Source organism: Camelus ferus, chromosome X, assembly GCF_009834535.1.
Source record: "Camelus ferus isolate YT-003-E chromosome X, BCGSAC_Cfer_1.0, whole genome shotgun sequence".
In the NCBI taxonomy this organism is placed as follows: domain Eukaryota; kingdom Metazoa; phylum Chordata; class Mammalia; order Artiodactyla; family Camelidae; genus Camelus; species Camelus ferus.
Window position 1 is genome coordinate 34,437,326 of NC_045732.1, and position 10,167 is coordinate 34,447,492.

The 10,167-nt window shown below is 38.3% G+C and overlaps 1 non-coding gene across 1 annotated transcript; it reads left to right on the forward strand.

Annotated features, from left to right (window-relative positions):
* The first annotated feature begins 819 nt into the window (after positions 1–819).
* LOC116662339 lies at positions 820–926 on the forward strand. The gene has a single exon (XR_004318375.1). It is a non-coding gene; the product is annotated as a U6 spliceosomal RNA (small nuclear RNA).
* Positions 927–10,167: the final 9,241 nt, after the last annotated feature.

Consider the following 10,167-nt stretch of genomic DNA (forward strand, 5'->3'; position numbering starts at 1 on the left):
AAAATCCAACACACCAAGATTGACAGAACAGAAAGGTAACTTTTTAAAAGCTGTGTTCTTGAGATGTTGCCCAATCCTGGCCTTCTCAACTCCGGACTGGCCTGTCCATAGTTCTGGTTATGTGAAAAACTATACTGTTATTTGTCATCTGCTGTAATCTGTGAAGGCCATCATATTCTGACAATTAAAAACATTTAAATCGGATGCTCAGTTACCGCATTCCTTAGTTCTCACTTTTTCTGGGTTTCAAGACCCCATGAGAAGGAATTTAAATTAGATTCTCAGTTGTAACTTAACTGACATTCTGGAGGATTTCCAAGGAAACCAAAGTGGAAGAAAACATGGAATCTCTACAAGAAAATACATATGAATGTTTCATAAAGGTATGGACGAAGCTGACTTCATTGTTGGGACCGGGTGTGAGAAGTAGCAGGATATCTAGGTAGAAAGTGAGGCTGTACAGCCCTCTGTGAATTTTAAGCATCAGATGGCTGTGATATAAAGAAGAAAACAGTGCTCTCAGAGGTCAAACAGCTCTGTTGAGGAAGCCCTCTGAAAGGGGTTACAAGAAAAGTAGGGAAGGATTTTCATACTGGCTGGGGAAAAAGAAGAGAACAAGAAGATGGTGATTTTTAAATGATTAGTAGAACTTCTGGTTTCATCTCTGACATATAAAGAGCTTAGAAGTCACCACTCCAGTACTTACAACAAGGAAAAGATTAGGCACAATGAAAATCAATGACTTTTCTTGGAAGGGAAAACTGCTCAAGAAATCTACTTTAAATATTAAGACTCTGATAGTTTATAAGTAAAGACAGCATACTCACCTTGGCAGCACATACACTAGAACTAGAACAATACAGAGAAGATTAGCATGGCCCCTGCACAAGGATGACATGCAAATCTGTGAAGCATTCCATATTTTTTTGAGATTTGTCTATAAAATAGACAAACAACAAGTTTATACTGTAGAGCACAGGGAACTATATTCAATGTCTTGTAGTAACCTATAATGAAAAAGAATATGAAAAGGAATATATGTATGTACATGTATGACTGAAACATGATGCTGTATACCAGAAATTGACACAAGGTTGTAAACTGACTATACTTCAATAAAGAAAAGTAAAGAGAGCAAATATACTAAGCTAACACTAATCAAAGAAAGCTGGAGTAGCTATATAAATTTGAGACAAAGTAGACTTCAGGACAAGGTAATTTATCAAAGATAAAGAGAGGTACTACATAATAACAAAGGAGTCAGTTCTCCAAAAGATCTAACAATCCTAAACATGTATGAACTTAACAGCAGACTGTCAAAATACTTGAGGCCAAAACTGCTTAAAGTGAAAGGAGGAATAGATAAATTCAGTATTATAGTAGGAGGCTTCAGCATCTTTGTCAGTAATTGATAGGCCAAGCAGTAAGAAAATCAATTAGGATATAGTTGAATTGAACAGCAATATCAATCAACTTGATCTAACTGACATTAATAGAATACACCGTCCAACATCAGTACAATATACATTCTTTTCAAATTTGTATGGAATATTCCCCAAAATAGATCAGATTCTGGACCTTTAGATATACCTTAACAAATTTAAAGGAATAGAAATCATACAAAGTATATTCTCAGACCACAACAGAATTTAAAAGAGAAATCAACAACAGAAGACACCTGAAAAATCCCAAAATATCTGAAGATTAAGCAACACATCTGTAATAACAGATGGGTCAAAGAAGAAGTCTCAAGAACATAATATAAAAATATTTTGAATTAAATGAAAATGAAAATACAACATCAAAATTTCTGAGATACAGTGAAAACAGAGGAAATTTTTAGCATTAAATACATATCTTAGGAAAAGAAGAAAGACCTAATCAGTGAGGTAAGTTTAACGCTTAGGAAATAAGAGAAAGAAAAGCAATTTAAGCCTAAAGCAAGTAGTAGGAAAAAAATAAAAATCAGAGTAGAAATCGATGAAATTGAAAACAGGAAAACAATAGAGAAGATTAGTGAAACCAAAAGATCAATAAAATTGATAAACTTATAGACAGGTTAACTAAGAAAAAAAAAGAGAGAAGACCCAAATTACCAATATCAAAAATGAAAAAGAGTCATCACTACTAATCACACATACCCAAGACACAGATGACTAAAACTCATAAAAGGAAATATAGTTAACTTGAATAGCCTTACATTTATTAATGAAATTGAGTTAATAATTAATAAACTTCCCCCAAAAGCACCAGACTCTGATTTTACTGGCGAAATCTACCAAATATTTAAAGAGGAAATTATTACAATTTTTCACAATCTCTTCTAGAAAATAGAAACAGAAAGAATATTTTCTCACTCATTCTAGAAAACATTGTGCTTCAACTATTCAATCCAGATATCCCTGGAAACCCCTGATGGTTTTACTGTTTCTATAGTTTGGCCTTTTTCAGAATACACAATACTGTGATAGTGAAAATAAGACATTAAGCATTTGTCAAAACCCATAGAACTTTACGGAACGAAGAGTTAGCCTTAATATATGCAAATTTTAAAAATTTTAAAATTTAAAAATCATTTAGGAGGTTGAGAGATCCCAGGATAAAATGGAGAATGTGACAAAGGAATCTAAATGCATTACAAAAGTTTGAAATAACCTCACTGAAGATAGTGAATGAAAAGGTGCTGACCTAACTCATTTTGAAAATGAGTGGAGATTATAAGACTCAAAGCAAAAGGACCTATATTTAACCACTGTGCTCTAGCTGATAAAACTGTTTTCCACGGGGATATGGGTTAGCGATTCTGAAAACAGTATCCATACATACTGGAATTGAACAATGAATTAAATGGATGGCAGACAGTAGAAGCCAGATCTCACTGTTGGAATGGGAGGTTACAGGGAAGGAAGCTCAAATGATCCATGAGGTAATGGATTAGAGTTGGAGACATCAGTATGAACCAATTTTAGCTTAATGAAGATATAGATGATTACATTTAGAAATATGTATATTACTACTATACTAATACCAGATGTTAGTAACAGGGGAAATGATATGGAGCATATAGGAACTCTCTGTACTATCTTTCATAATAATTCTGTAAGTCTAAAACCTGTCTAAAATACAATTTTTAAATTTATTAAAAAATACTAGTTTGCAATTTGGAGAAATAACTTTACATGTCATAGGGATAGTGGTTAATGGATTAGATGGCAGAGAAAATTAATATTTCCCATCTTTCCTTAAAGGTGGAAGCACTCACCATGCTATGATGTTAGGTATACAGCCCAGAGATGCACCGTGGAATGGTGAAAACCACACTTTCCTATAAGTTAAAAAGCAAGGATGTAGTGCTAACTTAGTTGCTTGCTGGCTCTGGGACCTGGCGAAATCTCTCCTTTTCTTCAAAATGAGGGTTTTGGATCTGACGACCTTTGACATCTGTCCAGCTCAGACATTTCATGTAATCTAGAAGGCAGATCTGGCTTCTCATCTGTTCATAAGGCTGATACCCTCCTCGTGGGCATGGCTATGTATTTGCAGATAGGATGTTGGAGCCCATCCCAGGCAACCAGCTAGAGTCAAGGACTGCTATGGAGTGCAGCAGAGGTGTCAGCCCACCAACAGGGAGTATAAGGTTACAGTAGCCTCCCCACCCCCACTGACCTTTGAGTAGCAATTACTGTTGGTGACCTGTCAAGATCCTCTTCGTCAGGCCACTGTGTCCATTCACCCACCTCTAGAGAATTGTGCTAGGTTAACAGGGACTGCTTTGTGCAAAGAGGCCTAGGAGGTTACACAAACCCCTTTTCTGGGAGTTGCCCCACTGCTACTGACTAACATTGAGGGATTAAAGCCTAGCCCTCTTGACTCGAGCTGGGACAATTCTGTGGTATTCTTCACCTTAACAGAGTTCCCTGTGAAATCACGCTGAGCCTAGACTTCCACTGAACCCACATCTTTGCCTGGCCTCTTCTGCCCTCTCTTGATTGCCTTACTCCATTTTAGGTTTCAGGGGAGAACACTGCCTCACTTGCTCAAGCATCCCTGCCTCCGGCTCTGTTTTTGGGAACTTGACCTCAGAGAGTGTGGGAAAGTTGTTGATGCTTCTAATGTCCTGGAGAAATTATGGGTGCGGCTACTCCTGTGCAAAATTCTCTAAACCAGGGATCAGCAAGCTTACTCTGCCAAGAGCTAGAGAATAAAAAACTGTAGGCTTTGCAGATCACTTATGGTCTCTGCCACCTATTACATTTCTCCTTTTCTTAAAACTCTTTAAAAATGTAAACAGCATTCTTAGCTCTTAACCAGCACAAAAACATTTAGCAGGCAGGATTTGGCCCACGGGCTCTAGTTTGCTGACCTCTGCTCTAAAGCATGGAGGTGCATAAAGTTGGCAGGGCCACTCCAGTGCAGAGTGGAGGTTTCAGAGGCCTCAGTTACACTTCGTCTTCTCTGGGGAGGGTTAAAGCCGAAGCCCGTCTGACAGCAGTGCCGCAGGAATTAACTAATGAGCTTTAAAGGCTCCAAAAACATAATGGGCTGTACAAAACTAAGTATTCAGGGATTTATCATTAAATATTCATCTCCTGTTTAATCAGTTGTCTTCTGCTTATGGTTATTAGAGAAAATCTTTTAACAAAATGGCTTAATTTAGGAGACCCGAAGATCTCTCCAGAAGCAAAATAATTCCTAGTGAACCTCTGTGAATTACTGAGAAAAAAGAACAAGCGACAAACATACAAGAGACACAGACACACACACACACACACACACTCACACAGAAGGGCTGAAGCAGAAACTGAGAGCAAGAGGCCACATACGGAGATCAAGGAGAAAGAGAGACAGAGAGAGGCAGATAGCGGGTGGGGGAGTGGGAAGAGAGATGGAGAAGGGAGGGGTGGCAAGAAAGGAAACGCAATCAAAGGGAGGAAAATGAAAAACAGATACAGACTGAGTGACAGAGAGACAGGGAAAGAGACAGGGATGGAGAGTCATAAACAGGGAGAAAGAAAGAGAGACAGAGAAACAGGCAGAAAGAGAGAGACAGTGATAGAGAGCCGGAGAGAACTACTCTTGATAAGCAATATTTTTGGCAACAACCCAAAGCCTGATCTCAACAAGCAACGCTTAAGTAATGGTTGAATACTTGTCTCATTTCAGCCTCTACATTCACAACCCAACATCTAGGGGCCGAAGCAGGTAAATGCAGGCTGTCTGGTTTCAAGAGAATAAATATTTTGTATTTTAGAATTCCAGAATATATTTGCTGGGTTATTTACTGAAGAGGGCACTGATGATGTTGTGATCTCCCCAGTGATGTCTGAGAACAGATTCTGAGCAAGGTAGAAAAGGGTAGGGAAGGACAAATGGAGGAGCAACCACGAGGTAGGGAGCACGACAGAGAAACTACTGGCCGCAGAGCAAAAACGCCTAGGCTCTAGTCAGTACCACTTAATGAGCTTGGAAAGTTGCTTAGTGTGTCTGAGATTAGATTTTCTCATCTGGAAAATTTCTCTGTCTCTCTCTCTCTCCCTTCCTCTCTTTCCCCCTCTCCATATACACAGAGAATGTAGACAAAATTCAAAGAGCAAGGTAAGAACAGTGATTGCTCCCTAACCTTCCTTCTACAGCCTCAGCAATATCCCAGAAAAGGAAAAGACTGAAAATGTTGGAAATACCATTTAAAAAAAATACATGAAAACAGCTACATAACTTGTGAAACAAATCCTCCCTCTTTTTTTTTTTAATTGTTGTTTCCTTGTTTCCTTTGATTTTTTTCATCTCAGCAACTGAGAAATTTGGTAAAGAAATGAGGAGAAGGAAGGTGACAACTTTAATCTTCTAACACGGTTGTATGGGTTGTGTGAGGTAATATATGTAAATTGCTTTTTCAGTGATTAAGTGCCGTAGTATTGATTATGTGTGGACTAATCTTGGACCAATAAAAGCAATAAATAATTTGGCTTAACCAACAATACAGTTCATTTCAAAACAGTGGAGCGTTTCACACATGTATCCCAGATTTTTATTTCCAATGCCATGAGCACAAGCCAGTTCTTATCTTCCAAGGAAGCAAGACCAAGATTGTAAGTTTCTGAAGATGAGAAAAAGAGTATTGTAAAGCAAGCTTAATTTCTAGCCATTCTGTTCAAAGAACAGCAACAAAAATTCCTCTAGCCAGAAACTAAAACTACTATTGCCAGTGCTACATCCTAAAATATTTTGTTAGTTTATACTTAACTTTCAGCACTGTGATTTCCTGTTAACTGTGTTTCTTCTTCTTGTCTATGATGGACACTGAGATGAGCCTCTAACCAGATCCCTCTTCAGTGAAGGACGTGTTGCTCCAGCTGTCTGCCTCTTCAGGCTCTGCCTCAGCGGCCGAGAGCAGCCTTGCCAAGGTCACGTCCCTTCCCTGGGTAGTCTACACAGGGTCTGACCCACGTGACAGTACACATGCCTGGCCCTCTCGGCCCACTGCGGGCTTGCGCCACCACTCTCTGTAGGGTCCACAGAGGCTGTCACTGCGCCTACATCACAGCTGGACTTCTCCCTCTGCCCAGTCTTGCCTCCTTCCTCTCCATTCCACAGGGGTTGACGCTAAAGGCACTCCTGAACAGACATCCTGCATGCTAAATTCTCTCTCACAGTCTCCTTCCCAGGAAACCAAACTGCAGCGTGTTCTCATTTTCCTTTGTTCCTTTGCTGTATCACACTGTGTGGACTGGCTTCGTGAAATGACAGCTCAGCAAAGAACACACCCCAGTGTGTGGTTGGTGGTTGGTAATAGCCTGAAAGAGGAGCCTATCAGAGTTACTCAGACACATAGGGCATCTGATATGGTCTAACTTACAAGAATAAACTTGGTAGCTGCAAGGGGCCCTGGAATATGTGTAAAATCAGTGAACTAATATTAACAGAGTGCTTAGGCTGTGCCAGGCATTCTGCTCGGTTTTTCTTTTTACACTGTTATATCTATTATCTCATTTAGTCCTTACTACAAGTCAGGTGTCGTAGGTAAAATTCCACCCAGTTTACAAGTAAGGGCAGCTGAGGTTGTGAATGCATGAGTGTACCAAGACTCAAGGCCCCATCCAACTTAAAGTCTAAACTTCAACTCAGGGCTCATCTGAATCCAGAGCCTAAAAGTACTTTTCCCACCTGTATTAGATACGGATTGAGTTTGGCTGAATGTAACAAAATCCAAACATCAATGACTTAAACAAGATATGGTTTGTTTCTCTCTATTTATGAAAGCCCAAAGTTAAGTGCTAGCTGACATTGGTTCAGGAGCTGAAGGATGTATAAGCTGAGGTTCCAGATCTGTTTGTTTTTCCCTCATGTCCCCTTCCAGCATTGAAAATCCTTTTCAGGAAGGAAGAAGAGAGAGGCTGAAGGGCAGAGGTACATATATCAGCTCACTTAGCCCCTTAAACAAGCAGTGACTTCTGCTTACATCTCACTGGCCTAAGCTGTGGTACCCTTGACTGAAATGAAGTCTGGGAAATACATTTCGTAATAGAATCTGGGCCCATAGACAACCTAACTAAAACTGGAGTTCAATATGCAAGAAAGAAGGAGAGAATGGCTATTGACTAGGCAATTTTTGATACTGTTCTTTGAACAGAATGGCTCCTACACCTGAAGATTCATTTCAGGGATTTCCAAACGTCTTTTAGGTTTGAGGTTGGGTTCCTTGGGAAATCGACTGGAATATGATCTATGTGTAGGAGGTTTTCAGGGATGTGCTCTTGTGAACAATACACGTGAGGTAATATGGGAAAAACTGAACTATAACGTAGTTGCAACAGAGAGAACAGTTGGCTTCATGGAAAGCTTTGAAGTTAGGGTAGCTCCCAGAGATGTTTCAAACCGAGGCAAAGGGATAGGCCTTGTACTCCGCATCCCTGAGTTACTGAAGGCTGACTGCCCCTGAGAAGGGGGGTGTGACCTTGGAAGAGGCAGCCATTTCAGCCAAAGGCAATTCCTGGGGACAGATTAAGCTCTGAACTGCCAGAAACCAACACTCCCGGGAAATAAGTGCTTCATACCTGAAGAGGAAATTTGGACAGCGCATCTCAGTGTGCACAACACGATGTTAATAAGCTGACCGCACATGTTGAAGTGCAGACTCTCCATGCTGATCTCATGGAACGTGTTAGACACAGTGGCAAGGGGGGAACAAAATGAGGGCAAAGCATTCCCGTATATTAGTTTCGATACAAATGATACAGCATGGCTTTTTGCAAAAGTCTCAAAGCTAATGATTACTGCTACTCTAAATAAGCATGTAGTTCCAGTAAAAACTGAGCTCTTATGAATGTACGCTGTTAATCAACTGGTGACTTCCTAGGAAGGAAAACAAGTGGTGAACCCCATCAGCATTTTCAGGATCTTGGCCTACAAAATTGCTGATACAGAGAAATGCATTTGGATAATATCTTTACAATCTATGAAGAAAACCTGGAATGCAACTAGTCCCTATGGAGACTTTGTAACAATTAGAAAAAGTCACCCTTTTTGGGCAGATGCAGCCCTGAATTGAGGTGATCAGCTTGGCCAATTCAGACTTTGTTAGCCTAGACATCTTTGCCTAAAATTTGTACAACCATTTGTAGATCTGATACAAACCATCCAAACTCCTGATTTCAATTGATCCTAAAAACTGTACTAGCTAGTTATGATGGAGGGGATTATCATTCTATTTGACAAGTGAGGTGGTTCAGATTGTTCAAGTGACTTCCCTGAGGCTACATGGCCAGTAGTTGTCATAGCCTGGACACAAGCCCTAAAATCTCATTGTTTAGTGCTTTTTCCCAGGAGACTATGTTGCCCTTGTGGACCAGATACCAACCACAGTAGGACCATGTAAAATTGCAATTAAAATAATGGCTGTGATAAAGGAAAGCATGCACCTACAGATAAATATGATAGGATAAACAGCTTTGTGTGCTAAAACTGCCAACCAGTTGTAGAAATAACACACTGTACAAAGAATGGATGTACTGCATAAAGAAGAGATGGTCTTACAGCTAAATGTTTTAAAATCTCAAAAACTCTGAGTTATGCTGTACTTACCTTTAAAATACATGTATATTTATCTGTGTGTGTATATAGATATATTCATGCCCCAACTGTTCTCTTGTTTTAAAAGGGATTGAAGATGCTTTAGAAGATTATACAAAATATTAGAAAACACAATAAATTGAAAATAAAGGTGAAAAGAAGAAAATTAGAAGGGATATAAAATGGAGCTAAGAAGGCGGCCAAAAATGCATACCATAAAAACCCTTTCAGTTGTAATTGTTAGGGATAGACAACAAATTTGTCTCTAAGCTTTCGAGCAGCTGAAGTTAGAAAGGAACTCTTGGTCATTTATACAATCGCCAGCGTCAAACAAATTAAAAAGGCTAATTTGTCAGGAATATTGTTCATAAACTTCTTCAAAAATAGAACACTCATGTAATAAGCCACATTATCCTAACATGTAACTACAACTTAGAAATAGTTCATTAAATTAGTCTTAAAGCATGTATTATTTTTTTCTCAGGTTGCAAATGGGATATGCTAACTATAAAAATTTCTAAAACATTAAAAACTCAAAGAAAAAAATGAAAATTATCCACCATCCAGAGATAACCATTTCTAATACTATAGTATATAGTATATCCATAAATATGCTTGTGTGTGAATATATACATATATTCATATATGTGTTTGTGACTTACAAAATATATCTTAATATGTGTTAAAGTATATATTTTATATTTATAATATTCATATATATTTATAATATAACTTGCAATATATGATACCACAAAATTAGGCTCATATATTGGTAATTTTATTAGTATGTTTTGCATATTTTCCTATGCTATATATTCTTTTATGGTACATTTATGTGAAATAGTATGTAGTCATTAAAAATTATGTTAAAATTTATTGAACCAAACTTACATGGCTGGACATATATGTTACGTATTTTTCTTTATTATGAATAAAACTGTACATAATCATTTTGTTGAATTCTGACAGTTTCCTTAGCTCAGCTGCTCAAAAAAGAATAAACTAGGTAAAAAGTTAAACTTTTTTTTATAATTTATATTCACATTCATAATCTGCCCTCTGGGAAAGTAATACAAATTTCGACTTATTATTTTTAAA